Raw genomic sequence first — 15,776 nt, 5'->3', positions numbered from 1 at the left:
TGCAGTATTATATGTATTAAGAAATTTAGGTTTTCTTAGACTTGGTTATCAGATCAAGATTTTTTTCATTGTTTCAAAATCTCTCCATGGAAATTAGTTTTGTAAGATGCTGCATTTGTGGCAGCTGCCTGCCTCCCCCATGCCAACAACAGCAACAGAAAATACTAAACATGGCTGTCAAAATGATGCGGAAGTAATGTGAGGAATAGGATTTATTGAATTTATGAAAGTATTTAGTGGGAACAGACAAATCTGATCTCTTGAGTTAGTATCAGCTGCTTGGTGTTGAGTCTTATGGTAAAGCAGTAGATAACCTGGATGGGTTATGTGATTAGGATAATGAAGTTCATACTTTTCCTTACCCATATTAAGCAGTGTGAAGTAGAAGTAGTTTTAAAATTCTCTTTTATGTAAACAAATCTTAATTAAAGCCATAAAAATCTCATGGTAACAGCAGGCATGATGGCTTTAAGCCACTTCAACCTTCTTTTCAAAGGGAAAAGTGGACTTTATTTCACATACTTCTGGATTTCTGTGATTTGTTTGATCTTCCTAAACTGCTAAGCTCCTCTACATTGAATGAGATTTGAGGTCACAGATCCATGCAAAACTGCTTAAATTTAACTGGCTTATAAGTAAAAACGTTAATAAAAAAGACCCAAAAGAAACAAACACAACTGCCTGTCTTGTCTGGCCCTTTAAGAACAGTATGGGGTGGGGGGGGAACCCTTGAGAAATCAGGATAAACTTGAACTGTGTAGTTAATACTAGAGTATGCTAATCTCTTTCAAGAATAGCTCTCCAGCTAGGGTGTAAAATGGAATAATTAAATACATAAGTTTCACCTGTTAATGCTTTCATTTTTCTCCCTCCTTTCTCATCCTCCTTATTTCTTTACATAGTGATGTCCTTAACTGAACCCTATAGATGAACTGTAAGGAGTCACTAACCATTAATTCCATTGAGTTTTAATTTTATAAATGGTGGCTTTTTAATCATTAATCTGTGTGATACCTACATCTGTCTAAAAACAATTTAAATGCTTTTTGAGACTTTCAAATCGGGGGAAACCCCATATTTTTCATAAATATCTTCCAGTCTGTGTCCTACTGAACCTTTGTAAAGGTTTTATGTGTATAGAGAGATGTGTATCAATAGATATGTCTCTCTCTATATTTCTAGATATAAAAAGGCTTTATAAATAGTGAGAACTAAACTACAATAATATATATATCTACATGCATACCTAAGTATGTACATATGAGAGAGAACGGTTCATAAGAATAGAATATTTCAGTTAGAAGAGACCTACAGCGATTGTCCAGTCCAGCTGCCAGACCAATTCAGGGCTGACCAAAAGTTAAAGCATGTTATTAAGGGCGATGTCCAAATGCCTCTTAAACACTGACAGGCTCAGGGCATTGACACCCTCTCTAGGAAGCCTGTTCCAGTGTTTGACTATCCTCTTGGTAAAGAAATGTTTCCTAATGTCAAATGTAAACCTCCCTTGGTGCAGCTTTGAACCATTCCCATGCATCCTGTCACTGGATACCAGGGAGAAGAAGAGATCAGCACCTCCCTCTCCACTTCCCCACCTCAGGAAGCTGTGGAGAGCAATGAGGTCGCCCCTCAGCCTCCTTTTCTCCAAACTAGGCAATGTGAGGACCTTAATGTTGTTCTTAAATTGTGAGGCCCAGAACTGCACACAGTACTCGAACTGAACTGCTGCTTTTGATGGGCTGGTTGTACTGTGTTTGATGCACCCCAAGATGAGGTTTGCCCTCTTGGCTGCCAGGGCTCACTGCTCACTCCTATTGAGCTGCTGCCGACCAGCACCCCCAGATCCCTTTCTGCAGGGCTGTTCTCCAGCCACTCCTCTCCCAGTTTATACTTGTGCCTGGCATTACTCTGTCCTAGGCTGCAGGATCTGGAATTTGGCCTTGTTGCATTTCATCTCATTAATTATAGCCCTATGCTCCAGTCCATCTGGATCCCTCTGCAAGGCCTCTTGTCCCTTGAGAGAGTCAACAGCACCTCCCAGTTTGGTATCATCAGTAAACTTGCTAATGGTGCATTCAATTCCTGCATCCAGATTGTTGATAAACATATTGAACAGAACTGGCCCTAGAATTGAACCAAGAACACCACCACTGATGGCTGGTCACCAGCCAGATGTAGCCCCATTTGCTACAGCCCTTGGAGCTCTGCCCTTCAGCCAGTTCTTCACCCAGTGCACTGTGAACCCACTCATCCCACAGTTGGACAACTTTTCCGGAAAGATGCAGTGAGGGACAGTATCAAAAGCCTTATAAAATCCAGAAAAAACACATCCCTTGTTTAGAAAGGGGAGAAAGGAGGACCCTGGGACCTACTGACCTGTCAGCCTCACCTCTGTGTCTGGGAAGATCATGGAACAGATCCTCCTAGAAGCCATGCTAAGGCACATGCAGGACAGGGAGGTGATTCAAGACAGCCAGCATGGCTTCACCAAGGGCAAGTCCTGCCTGACCAACCTAGTGGCCTTTTATGATGGAGTGACTAGATCAGTGGACAAGGGAAGAGATATGGACGTTGTCTATCTGGACTTCTGTAAGGCCTTTGACATGGTCCCCTAAACATCCTTCTCTCCAAATTGAAGACAGATGGATTTGATGGGTGGACTGTTCGGTGGATGAGGAATTAGTTGGCTGGTTGCATCCAGAGGGTAGTGGTCTGGATGGTTTTTAGCAGGGCCTCTTGTGATAGGACAAGGAATAATGGTTTTAAACTAAAAGAGGGCAGATTTGGATTAGATACAAGGAAGAAATTTTTTACAATGAGGGTGGTGAAATGCTGGCATAGGTTGCTCAGAGAGGTGGTAGATGCCCCATCCCTGGAAACATTCAAGGTCAGGTTGGATGGGGCTCTGAGTAACCTGATCTAGTTGAATGCGTCCTTGTTCATTGCAGGTGGAGTGGAGTAGATGATCTTTAAAGGTCCTTTCCAACCCAAACTATTCTATGATTCCTCTCATCCACTAGGTGGGTGACCTTGTCATAGAAGGATATCAAATTAGTTAAACAGGACTCTTCCTTAGTGAACCCATGTTGACTGTGCCTGATACTTGCATTGTTCTTTACATGCATTTCAATAGTACCCAGTATAATCTTCTCCATGCTTTTTCCAGGAACTGAGCTTAGACTTGCAGTTCTGTAGTGCCCTGGGTCTTCCCTCATGCCCTTCCTTTAAATTTGAATAACATTGGCTAGCTTCCAGCCAGCAGGGACCTCCCCAGACTCCCAAGACCTTTGGTAGATGATGGAGAGGAGTTCTGTAACATCCTCTAGCTCCTTCGTTACTCTGGTTTGAATCCCATCAGGCCCCATGGACTTGTGAACATTCAGCTGATACATCTAGTCCCTTACAATTTTCTTGGCCACAAAGGGAAAGTCACTGTTCCCACCCTTGTGGCCTTCTGACCTGGGGGACTGGGCAGCCCAAGGTCTATCAGTATTAAGACTGAGGCAAAAAAAAAAAGGCATTGAATGCATTTGCTTTTTATTCATCCGTATTAATCAGGTGACCATCTTCACCAAGTATTGGTCTAATGTTTTCTTTAGACCTCCTCTTTCTATTAACATAAAAAAGCCTTTTAAAGGGTCACAGAGCAGTTTACAAAGGAAGCAAGCTTTGTATCTCAGATGGGTTTTTGAATGAAGGATGTGGCCTCTGAGGAGAACATAATTACAGGAAAGGTGAGGTTTTTCCATGAGCCTGTACCACAAAGCATCATTCTGTCTACTAGGGTGAAGGATGTGCTTCCTATTCTCCAAACAGTGAATCTGAATGCTCTTGTCTTTTTCCATTTCTCTTTCATTTCCAAACTGTAGGGGAATTATAGAGTGATGCAAGTGGTTACTTTCAGCTAGATCCAGATGTAAAAATGTGTCTTGCCCTTGGATGGGGTGTGCTAGGGAGAGCAGCTGCTTTCCTGATCCAGCCTGTGACCATCTGCATAATTCCGATTCCATGGAATTGAAGCTGGCTGTCAGCTATGGCAGTGCTGAGCAAGATACCGTTAAGTATGACCTTGCTGCTGCCTCCTTTCCTGTTGCACCTCTTTATAGATGTGATATATTTTTTCCCTTTTTAAAATTTACATCAGTTCTGTTTAATTTGCCTTTTTTTTCTTTAGGCATTCTGAAGCCTGCTAAATTTCATTTATCAATTTTAGTAGTTAGGTGTCTCATTTTAGTGGTGTGTATATATATACGTACAAGTAATATTTCTAACACTTTTCAGTGGGGTTCTGTATCCTGTGCTGATTCATGCTTCTGTTATTCTGCCACTTCTCTTTAATGTTATGAAGCAGTAAGGTATGAACTGCATGACCCTCTACTACTTAATGGGAAAGTCTGAGCTGAAGAAAATAGTAAGTTTTGTCCAGCACAGGGTGAAGTCTGCTGTTTGCTTTGAATGTTGACTGTTAGCTATCTGACAGTGTTTTTGTGTTGCTCATGTCATCGTATCCACCTTTTTTTTAAATGAAGCATTTAACTTTGAAAGCCTGTACCTCTGTCTTTCCCATCTAGCCTTGGACTAATCCCTTTATTGAGGCTACAGGTTTTCTTTCTGTCTGGGGTACGTATTTATGCAAAGCCTCTCTCTAGATGTTCGTGCTTTGTAGCAGTATCTGCTAACCACGAGAAATGAGGTTGAATGCTCCAGAAGGCAGAATTTAAGGGACCTTTTTATTTTAAGAAGCACGTTCTTAAATCTTATTAACTGACAAACAGTGCTATATAATGTCCCCCCGGCTGTATGAGCAATAACTGAAATTACAGAGGCTGTGCCTGGTGAGGAAGGTCCATTTTTAGTATTGTTACTCAAGTGGATCTCCAGTTGGATGTAAAGCCAGCAGCATTCCATTAAGTAAAGCATTAGGGGGACATCTCTGGTCACTGGGAGTGGAGGTAGGAGGGAGCTCTTTGCCTTTTTGTAAAGATGTGTGCACCAAACTTCTGGAGAAGAGTGTGGGGTTATATTGGGAGAAGGAGCAGGCTGATAGTACAGAAGATTTGTACTATGAGATTAGGATTGTTACCTGTGAAGATTTAGGGACAGCAAATGCTGCCAACAAACCTTTTCAAGTGTTTGAAAACATTTTAATATTGACATCCCAGATGAAATTTGCTCCTTCTCGGAGTATTAGACTTATTTCTTTGTTGGTGATTGAAGAATATTTTCTTTTTAGATGGAAGGTGAGAGAGTGAAAGAGGTACTTCCTGCCCGTTGTACTAGTCATTTGTTGTACAGCCTTATATTTACACTTGACTTCATTTGCAGTAAAGAATCATTGCTGACCATTAAGGGAGAGGGTTGTCCTTTCCAAGCCTCTTGCTAATGATGTACCAAAGAGGTGAGATGTTGGGGCTGGTCAATGCTGGCATGTTGCTTATCTGACAAGAATGTCTGATAAACCAGTGCTGTTACAGGCTGGCTCATAGGCTTGATGGGCTGTCTTTTGTAGACTGCAAAATCTCTGAAGATCAAGTGTACAGCTTCAGATAAATTCCACAAGATATTTAGGATTTTGCCAGACTCTAGTTAAGATATATCTGCTCTATGCAGTACTGAAGGACTGCTGTACTCGGTCAAGCAGTGAATATTCGTACCATAATCCAAGTGAGATAAAATGAATAAAAGAGATATCCAACCTGTTGTGGAGTACCTGATATTTCTACTTTGTTGTCTGCCCGTGCTTTAAAGAAAAAAATCCAAGAGCTTAAACTTGTTTGGAAGGAATTGGTGGCGGAGGACACACTGGGTGCTGTGACCAAGTCTGACAATCAAAGCAGTTCTCAGAAAGACACAGAGTAGGAAATTGTCTCTTGAGGGCTTGGCAGAGGGCAGATTTCTCCCTGCACTCCAAGGACAGTGTATGTTGTAAGTAAGTCCACATTTCTGGATATCTGTGGAGACTCAGAGTTTGGGCTAGACAACAGCAATTGAATCTTAAGGTACAGACCACTTGGAAAACATGAGCTGCTGTGTCTTCCTTTATGCTGCTCCTGTTACATGCCCAAGTTTAATACTGGGATCTGGATCAAGCCTAGCTTAAAGATAAGAAACTTTCTAGTTGTCTTTAACAGTCTCATGAAAGTTGCTTAGGGTGGGACACCGAGAGGGCTGTTGGTTCCAAGTAAATGATTGTTTGGGTCTCTTACAGAAAAGCTCCTCCATCCTACTGTAGAAGTACGGAGTGGGTTGTAACCACTAATTGATGTGTAGTTTTGCTCTTTGAAGACTCCAGAACCTGTCTGGGTTTTCCAAATGTCTGCTGTAGAGTTACAGTAGTTTCCAAGATTTTAGTTTCATGCGTTTAAGATTGAGTACACGCAGGAAGTTACCAAGGCAAATCAGTATGGGAGATTTAAACCACGTCCTTTTTTGTGTGTATGCATTGATAAAACAGTTACTTTGTAATTCAAACTACAGTAGTAAGCTTTGGATCTCCATATATGAAACTTATGATTTAAAACCCCTCCCCCCACCCAAGAAGCAGACTTTAAAATAAAATCCTTTTTTTTTTTTTTCACCATTTTGATGATGACCTACTATTTGGATACTTTTAATCCTCAATCTGTATAAAAGTTACGTCTTGCATTAAATCCTTTATGTTTGTTTTTTTTTTTTTTTTTCCCCTTGTGGATTTCTGAAGTAATCCTCTGAGTGCCATATAGCTTGTTCTTCAAATTGCTTGCGTACAGTCTCCTAATTTCTAGGAGTCCTGCTTAGAAAGTTTTAAATCATTGATTTTAAACAAAATTCAGCTGGATATATGTTTCTAACTAAAAGTCAGCATATACACTCTGCATCTCTAAAATCTTACCCTGTTGAAACTGTTCAGTACTTTCTGTAATTTAGTCAGTGAATATGAATCAAATGGGGCACTTAGCAGAGGAGTCAGTGATGTACTTAGTAATGAGTAAGAATCTTTTTATAATGGCTTTTGTTGGGATTTCTTTCCTCTTGAAGATTTTATGGGAAAGAGAGAATCCATTCAAAAGGGAGTGTGTATATTTACAGTTATGCCAGTAGATAGATATTGCTGGAAAGTTAATGGTGTACTGAAATATATTTTCCTTTCTGTATCTTATGTTGCATGCATCTGCAATGTTTTTTTCATTGTAACTGTGTATCTTAAATGTGGAACATGTAGTGAGAGAGTCCAGTATTTCTTCTCTGGCTTATCCTGGGTCCTTTTCTTAGTATTTTACTCTTAAAAAACAAAACCAAAACAAACAACAACAACAAAAAACCCCAAAAACCAACAACAAAAAACCCAAACCACAAAAACAGAAAAATCTGATTTAAAAAAGATATGAAACTACTGGACATTGGCCATATCTTGATGTCTTTATTTAACCACATAAGGATTTATACTAACCCCTGGAATATATGTCGGGATAGTTGACCTCAGTTCACCGTGAAAACTGTGCAAGAGTCTCATCCTTGCAGTTCACATGGTAATTCCCGGCTTCCTTCCCGTTCCTGTATAGGTCATGCATATTGCTGGCCTGAGTGGAGACTTCTTTCATCACAGGATGGATTCTGTGATCCTGTTTATGTAGTGCAGCACTACAGATGTGTTGATGTAACTGATGGAAGCAGTGAACCACAGTGTGCAGACAGGAACGAGTACCCAATGTGGGGAACTGAGAGCTTCGTAACGTGCCTTTGCTGCCGTGGCTAATGCAAATGTGCAGATATGTCCTCAGCCACCCTGTTAGTACTAGAGGATTTGAGTTCTATATAAAGTTCCAGTCACCTTGTACTAGGCTAGGGCTCTCTGACATCTATTTTATAGTGTTTTCCAATCTAGGGCTAATTGCTCTAAAACAGATTTACTGTTTCTTGAACCACAGGTATACTTGAATAAATCACTGTTGGTTCAAATCACTTAGGTTGACAGGATCCTGACTGACATAATTTTAGTCAGGATTGCGAAGCTGCATTTGGAAGGCACCTTCCTCCCCATATGCCACACCTATCCTGGTGATAGGATAGGAGGACCTCAGAGTGTGAATGAACTATATGTACCTGAGCCTTTTATAATGTATAACTTGAGAACAGGTCCTTTTGTAAGCATATAAACACTTAAGTGAGGACCAAGGCTGTGGCCAACTTGTAGATCTTGGTAGCAAGCTAACTAAAGGGCAGGCAATATTATGTTTGGAATAGGTGGCTGCTGCAAGATGTTGAACTTTGAATATTTTGAGGGAGGATGAAGGAAACTTAGAGTGGTGAAGTGGTGCTAGCGAACAAGAGGTGTTGTCTAGGACACTGATGTCTTGCCTTTGAGAAATCTGTGCACGGTGACTTCATCAGTGTCTTGTTCTTCTAGATGCTTTGCTATAAATCACATTTTACATAAGTGTCCTTGAAATAGAAGGTTTCTTTTCTTCTTGAAATTTTTGTCTACAATGTCTAATCAAGTTCCATCAAGGAATGTATAGCAGCAGTCTTTACAAATATGACGGTAAGATTAGTCTCTTATAATCAAATTTTCTAGTTTAGAGATCTTCTTTGTACAGTTCTTGCAGAAAGGGTAGCTATGTCTTAACCATAAAAATCTTACTTTATAAAAACTTAGGTTATGACTCAATGATAGAATGGTTTGGGTTGGAAGGGCCCTTAAAGATCATCTAGTTCCAACCCCCTGCCCCGGGCAGGGACACCTCCCACTAGACCAGGCTGCTCAAAGCCCCATCCAGCCTGGCCTTGAACACTTCCAGGGATGGGAATAAGTAATCTATAAATCAGAGTAATCTCTTGATGCTAGGATCTGTAATATTTTCATGGAAACATCTTGATACTTAATTTTTGCAAGAGATTCTCATTGCTTTTTTTTTAGTGTGTTTGTTTTGTTTTAGTGGGTTTGTGTTTAGTAATATTTAATTTACTGTGAAGTATATCAGAGGGACTCAAATCTGGTGTTTTATTATCCTGTACTATAGGCCGTTACCTTGTATTTTTCTGTCCTCACAGTCTTTAAGTGGGTGTTACCTTCTCTGCTGATGTTCCCTGTTAAAAAAAAGAAGGCATTCATTATAAAATAGCAGAAGCTATTTTCTTACCTTGAAAAAATTTAAACTGTAATATGAAATAATGTTTAGCTCAAACCAGTTAAAACTATTTCTAGATTCTACTCATGCTTGTTTCAGTAAGTTTTTTTTTTTTAACCAATCACTGAAACTGATTTTTTTTTAATGTGTATCTCTAATTATTCGGTTACTGAAAAGCTAAATTTCAATTTGTCTTTGTTTGCAGATAAAGCCACCTGAGTGTGTTAACAAGTTATAGAACAGCTGTCTTCTCAAACGTGTAAACAGAAAGGATGTTCTCTACTCCCTTTTTTTAAATGGTAAGTTGTTCAAGGGAACTCTTACTGAACATACCTTGTCACTTACTTTGCATTTGTGTGAATCTGTTGCAAATAGCTTTGAAAACTGTGGTAAGTCCTTAAACTGAAGACCAGTGATGAAGTCTGGAAACTGTCCAGGAGGTTTTGAGTTAGCGTTATGAAGGAGGTTTATAGTTTTGTGATGTTGAAGTTATGCTCTATTAGGCCCTGAAACAAATGTCAAAAGCACTTCTGGTCCAGGAGACTAGCATAATTTAAACACTAATCTTATTGTGTAGAAAACAGAAGTAAATTTACTTTATTTGTGGATGTTCATGAGATATTGGATTTCTAAATTTGCATCTGTTAATTACTTTTACCCTGTATAATCTGTACTTTGCTGATGTGTCGTTTTAGAGATTTAAACTAAATCTGCTGAGGTTAAATGTTTGACTGTTTGCCTCAAAGTGCAACGGATAATAAAAGATTTATATTTATTGATATTAAACTAGCTTTGTGGGGAAAAATCTCCCTTCTCCCCAATCTGTCTCAGCTGTGACATGCACACCACAGACTTCTAGACAAGGAATATCTGTTTTGTTGGTGGAAGAGTATGAAAACAACTGTGTTGCATTTCCTTCACTGTGTGATGTAAGATGTGGGCTACGCTGGGTGGTGCTAATGAAGGATTACTGTCAAAGTGCAGACAATTTTGTTAGAATTTAAGTAAAGCTGATACTTTTTTTTTTTTTTAGGGGGCTGCAGCTTGTCTGCTGCTGCAGTGGGAAAGAGAAACCTTTTGAGCAGGGGAAGAAGCTGGAGAGCAGGTTTGTTGTTCTTCCTTCTGAGAGCATGAGTAGGTTAAAAGTAATATTAGCTACTCATAGGAGAGACTGCTTTCTTCGTGCATTGCACATCACAGTGCTGCCTTTGCCAGAAACCACAGCCAGTCTTGCTTCAAGGTCTCTGAAAAAAGCAAAGTATGCAGCAATGCTTTAGGATACTGTTGTTGGCTTTGCCTATGTCCTAAAGCTGACCCTGGCTATGATTCTTTGGCACACTTATCTGTTCAGCTGAAATTCACATATGCTTATTTTAATTTTGAGTTCTGATCATATGCTTGATGATATTCAAGATGCTTATCAGTGTATATGTTGTGAAAGATATTGCACCCTAAATTAGGAAAAACTCAAAGGAGTTCTGAAAACTCCACTATGTATGCGTGCATTCACAGTGTCAAGTAAGAAACTTTATTGTGAGGGATGAAGGGATGAGGAAGCAATATGGTGCACACAGAAATGTGAAAGGTATGGCAACAGCCTTGGAAGGAGAAGGATGAAAGAAAATCCCTTCTTTCCCCTGTCTGCCTCTTCCACTATTCCTATTACATGGTAAGGTAACTTGATGGTTATATACTGAATTTTTTTGAAAAAAGATCACTTGCTATAAATTTCAAAGGCGGAGGAGTGTGTCAGGGAAAATAAATGGTCTGCAAACAATTTGGTAAACAAAATGGACATATCAAAGACTGAAAATATGCTTGGATTAGCATATTCTTATTATTTAATGAAACAGTGAGATATATTCCTCTTAATATATGTATTTAGTGCCTCAGGTGTCCTGTTGTCACACAGGTGTGCGTACAAATAAAGGTATGTGCAAAGGTGTCTCCAGTAGCTAATTCATGCCTATGGTCACTCCAACAGCTGACTCTGACCCCGATCTCTCCAGTATCTGGCCCCCAGACATACCGTCTCTCTAGTAGCTGGCTTGACAGACCTCTTATCCTGCTCTTGGGATTAAAAAAGTCACTGCTGTCATGTTGTAACTTCCAGTGTTCCTTTTTTTTTTTTAATATTATAAACTTAACAATTGTTATAGCACAACAGTTGTTATATTTCAGTTGCTTTCATGCTGCATGGAAACATCATTGCTTGCTTTTATTCATTGTAGAGATTAGTTGTTACAGGAATAAGAACCTACGTTTAGGAATATTTTATCTAGGTTGTATTTATTCATAAAATTTCAAAAATTATTTTGAGATATTTACTGTTCATACTCAGTGTAGTATTATCGCATATTTTCTATGTCTTTGTGCAGGTTAAGCGCAACTTTCGTGTAGAGTTTAATTGAAATGTATCTAGTGTTTAATAGTCTGGATTTTAATGTTGTTGAAGGGTATTTAAAGACAGAATACTGAACATAATTGAAAATAATCAGCTTGTGATTTTTTTAAAATTAAAACCCAAATTTAGTAAACATAAAAAATTCTAATTTTGGTTGAACACTAATCGTTTATATATCACAAACTTTCTAATAGGATATACAATTTGGAAACTACCTGGTCAATAAAATGACAAGCTTGTATTTAAAATAATGATTGATTTCTACAAAACCGTAATATTTTCTTTTTAAATTTCACTTCCAATTCATAATTAAAAACTTAAATGTCTTAATTTGCCTGTTTTGCATGCATAGTAAGGCATTTTCATTTTAAACCAAGTCATTGGTTTAAATGAGTTTAAATGACTTTAACCAAGTCATTTAACATCAGGTAGTTAAGCTATGTAGGGAAAAAATCAGGAGGGCCAAAGCCCAGCTGGAGCTAAACCTGGCTTCTGTTGTCAAGGACAACAAAAAAAGCTTCTATAAATATATTAGCAATAGGAAGAGGACTAAGGATTATCTCTGTCCTCTAGTAGATGGGGCCGGCAACATAGTGACCAAGGATGAGGAAAAGGCTGAGGTACTTAATGAAGTCTTTGCCTCAGTCTTCAGCAGTAGGACCAGTTGTTCCCTGAGCACCCAGACCCCTGAACTAGAAGACAGGGATGGGGAGCAGAATGAAGCCCCTCTAATCCAAAGGGAAATGGTGAGGGACCTGCTTCAGCACCTGGAGGTGCACAAATCTATGGGGCCGGATGGGATCCACCCAAGGGTATTGAAAGAGCTGGCGGAGGTGCTCGCCAGGCCACTTGGTATCATTTCTGAGCAGTCCTGGACAACCGGGGAGGTCCCAGCTGACTGGAGGTTAGCAAATGTGACACCCATCCACAAAAAGGGCCGGAAGGAGGATCTGGGGAACTACAGGCCAGTCAGTCTGACCTCGGTGCCTGGGAAGGTCATGGAACAGATCCTCCTCAGTGCCATTACACGGCACATGCAGGAGAACAGGGTGATCAGGCCCAGTCAGCATGGGTTTGTGAAGGGCAGGTCATGCCTATCAAACCTAATATCCTTCTATGATAAGGTGACCCACTTAGTGGATGAGGGAAAAGCTGTGGATGTTATCTACTTGGATTTTTGCAAAGCTTTTGACACTGTTTCCCACAGCATTCTCCTGGAGAAACTGGCTGCTCATGGCCTGGACAGGTGTACTCTTCGCTGGGTAAAAAACTGGCTGGATGACCGTGCCCAGAGAGTGGTGGTAAATGGAGTTAAATCCAGTTGGTGTCCGGTCACAAGTGGTGTCCCCCAGGGCTCGGTGCTGGGGCCGGTTCTCTTTAATATCTTTATCAATGATCTGGATGAAGGGATCGAATGCACCCTCAGTAAGTTCGCAGATGACACTAAACTGGGCGGGCGTGTTGATCTGCTTGAGGGTAGGTTGGCTCTGCAGAGGGATCTGGACAGGCTGGACCGATGGGCTGAGACCAATGGTATGAGGTTCAACAAGGCCAAGTGCCGGGTCCTGCACTTGGGTCACAACAACCCCATGCAGCGCTACAGGATTGGGGCAGAGTGGCTCGAAAGCAGCTCGACAGAAAAGGACCTGGGGGTGTTGGTTGACAGCCGGCTGAATATGAGCCAGCAGTGTGCCCAGGTGGCCAAGAAGGCCAACAGCATCCTAGCCTGTATCAGGAACAGTGTGGTGAGCCGGACTAGGGAAGTGATCATCCCCCTGTACTTGGCACTGGTGAGGCCCCACCTCGAGTACTGCGTTCAGTTTTGGGCCCCTCGCTACAAGAGGGACATTGAGGTGTTGGAGCGTGTCCAGAGAAGGGCTACAAAGCTGGTGAGGGGCCTGGAGGACAAACCTTATGAAGAACGACTGAGGGAGCTGGGGTTGTTTAGCCTGGAAAAGAGGAGGCTGAGGGGAGACCTTATCACCCTCTACAACTACCTGAAAGGAGGTTGTAGAGAGATGGGGGCTGACCTCTTCTCCCTGGTGACAAGTGATAGGACGAGGGGAAACGGGTTCAAGTTATGTCAGGGGAGGTTTAGATTGGATATTAGGAGACATTTTTTCACTGAAAGGGTTATTAAACATTGGAATAGGCTGCCCAGGGAGGTGGTGGATTCACCATCTCTGGAGGTGTTTAAAAAAAGGGTAGATGGGGCACTGAGGGACATGGTTTAGAAGTGGCTTTTGTCAGGGTAGGCTAAAGGTTGGACTCGATGATCTTAAAGGTCCCTTCCAACCTCAACAATTCTATGATTCTATTAATTTTGTCACTTGAATTATAATTGTGCCTTATCTTTTTTTGCTTCTCTGGATTTCCTAGTGTGTTTTGCTAATATAAATGCCCCCAAAAGTTGTCAAGTTACTCAAAATAAAATACAGCTATTAGATGTTTGTGAAAGCTGCCAATTACTTAACATGCCATCCTGTGTTAAATAACATACGCTGGCTTTTCTAAACTTCCCTTGTAATCCTACAACACTCCACTACAGAAGTGTTTCCCACAAAGAGAGTTAGGGTGTGTAGTCAGGAAGGCAGTACCAAATGTGGGGCTTCAGGAAGGACCCTGATGTTTACCAGCCCCAAATGTCAATTCACTTGACCAGCTGAAGAACTCCTTTAGGAATTGCTTGTATATGAAGACAAGGAATACGTATTTATAGTTCGGCCTATAAAGATGTTATGTATTCACTTAATGTTTTGAAGAAAGATGTTAAAATTATGTTTGTGATTGCTATGTGGATAAGACTGTTCTAGTCTTTAGAAATACTTCTATTGTGAAAGCAACTTAGATATTTTTAGTTGGGGTTAAGCCAAATTTATTTGCAAGGACTTTTCCCTGCTCTATCTGACTCTTCAGTCACATAGCCTATATACTTAGTGGCTGGCAAATTATAGAATGATGTAGTAATTTAAATTCTTGATTTAAAGCAAGCTATTAAGAAAAGTTTCCTCCAGATTTTTTTCAAAAGACTACAGTTTGCATTTTCCCTGAAGGAAAGCAACTTTTCAGAATACGAGAGAGTGAGTGCAAAAGGTAGGTTGGATAGGAGAGAGAAATAGTCTTCTGGAGGGTGGCAGAAGGTTTTTGAACTGCTCAGCAAGCCAAAAGCTGAAGATTGCTAATTACATAGCAGTGGATGGGGGAAAGGTAGGATGTTTCCCAAATGGTCTCCTGGGGAGAAAAAAGGCCTATGAGAGAGGAGAGAGAAAGTATCCCAGAATCCTTGCATTACAAATGATAAAGCCGAAAGAGGGTAGACCTGATTTTGGGAGAGACTGACTTAAGTCTGGTCACGGATTCTCATCTTAAGAGATCCATGTGTTTACCATGAGCTTTTCTTGTTTTCTGTCTGGTTTTGATACCAGAAGAGGCTGAATATTTGGGCTCAACACTTGGGCCTGTCTTGGGTTAAACTGTATTCATTGTGCATTTACTCACTTTATATTTTTAAATTGTAGCCTGGCAAAATAGGTTTGATGTTAATACACAAGGAGGAGTAATTTGGTAAAACTGGCATCTGTGCAGTGAGTGCCTTAGCACGCTCATCATGTTTTCCAAGATAGTGATAGGAACACGTACAGAAATCTTCTTCATTATTACTGTCTGAGACTGTGGGAAATTCAGTACTACTTCAATACTACACATAAATCCAGTCGTTGGCTTGTTCTCTGAACTTTTTCTGTGATTGGCATCATAGTAACTTCCCTTCTGAATTATGCAGCTAGTGCATAGGGATCTGCTTGAAGAGGAGATTTAAGTCTTGGTTGCCTGTGCAATGATTAACTAAATCAGTTTCTAAATTTAACTGATGTAGTAAAATTGCTTCTTGAACTGTGTGTAGATTAGTCTCTAATGGCTTGATTTTTTTTTTCCATAAATGCAGCTTGTGGTCTCTGTAGATTACTATTTTAAAGTGTAGTTAAGAGCAATGCAGGTATTGATGGGTTTGTTACATAATTTGGTGGGGTGTATGGAAGATCCATGTAATCACAGATAACTATAAAAGACATTCTTTGAGAATTGGAGTCAATGTGTTTGTACCTTGTGTTACTCTATCAGTACACACAAACTCTGGTCTGCAGTGCAGTTGCACAAGTTTTGCTCAAATTGATGATTCTCAAATAGCCTCAGGCAGGGTGCCAACAACTGCAGTTTTGTCTCCTGAAGCCTCATCACAGAGGTGGCAATAACAATCCTCTTCTTGC

At 40.4% G+C, this 15,776-nt stretch overlaps 1 protein-coding gene across 2 annotated transcripts in view; it reads left to right on the top strand.

Moving 5' to 3' along the window:
• WASF3 (WASP family member 3) overlaps positions 1-15,776 on the top strand; it is an 82,723-nt gene that overhangs the window by 15,531 nt on the left and 51,416 nt on the right. For both annotated transcript variants that reach the window (XM_074568821.1, XM_074568812.1), the window contains exons 2-3: positions 9,313-9,406; positions 10,141-10,212. The gene's annotated coding sequence lies outside the window, so the exon portion shown is untranslated. The remainder of the gene's footprint in view (positions 1-9,312; positions 9,407-10,140; positions 10,213-15,776) is intronic.

This window comes from Larus michahellis, chromosome 1 (assembly GCF_964199755.1).
Source record: "Larus michahellis chromosome 1, bLarMic1.1, whole genome shotgun sequence".
NCBI classification, from domain to species: Eukaryota; Metazoa; Chordata; class Aves; order Charadriiformes; family Laridae; genus Larus; species Larus michahellis.
This window is presented reverse-complemented; position numbering and strand designations above follow the sequence as displayed.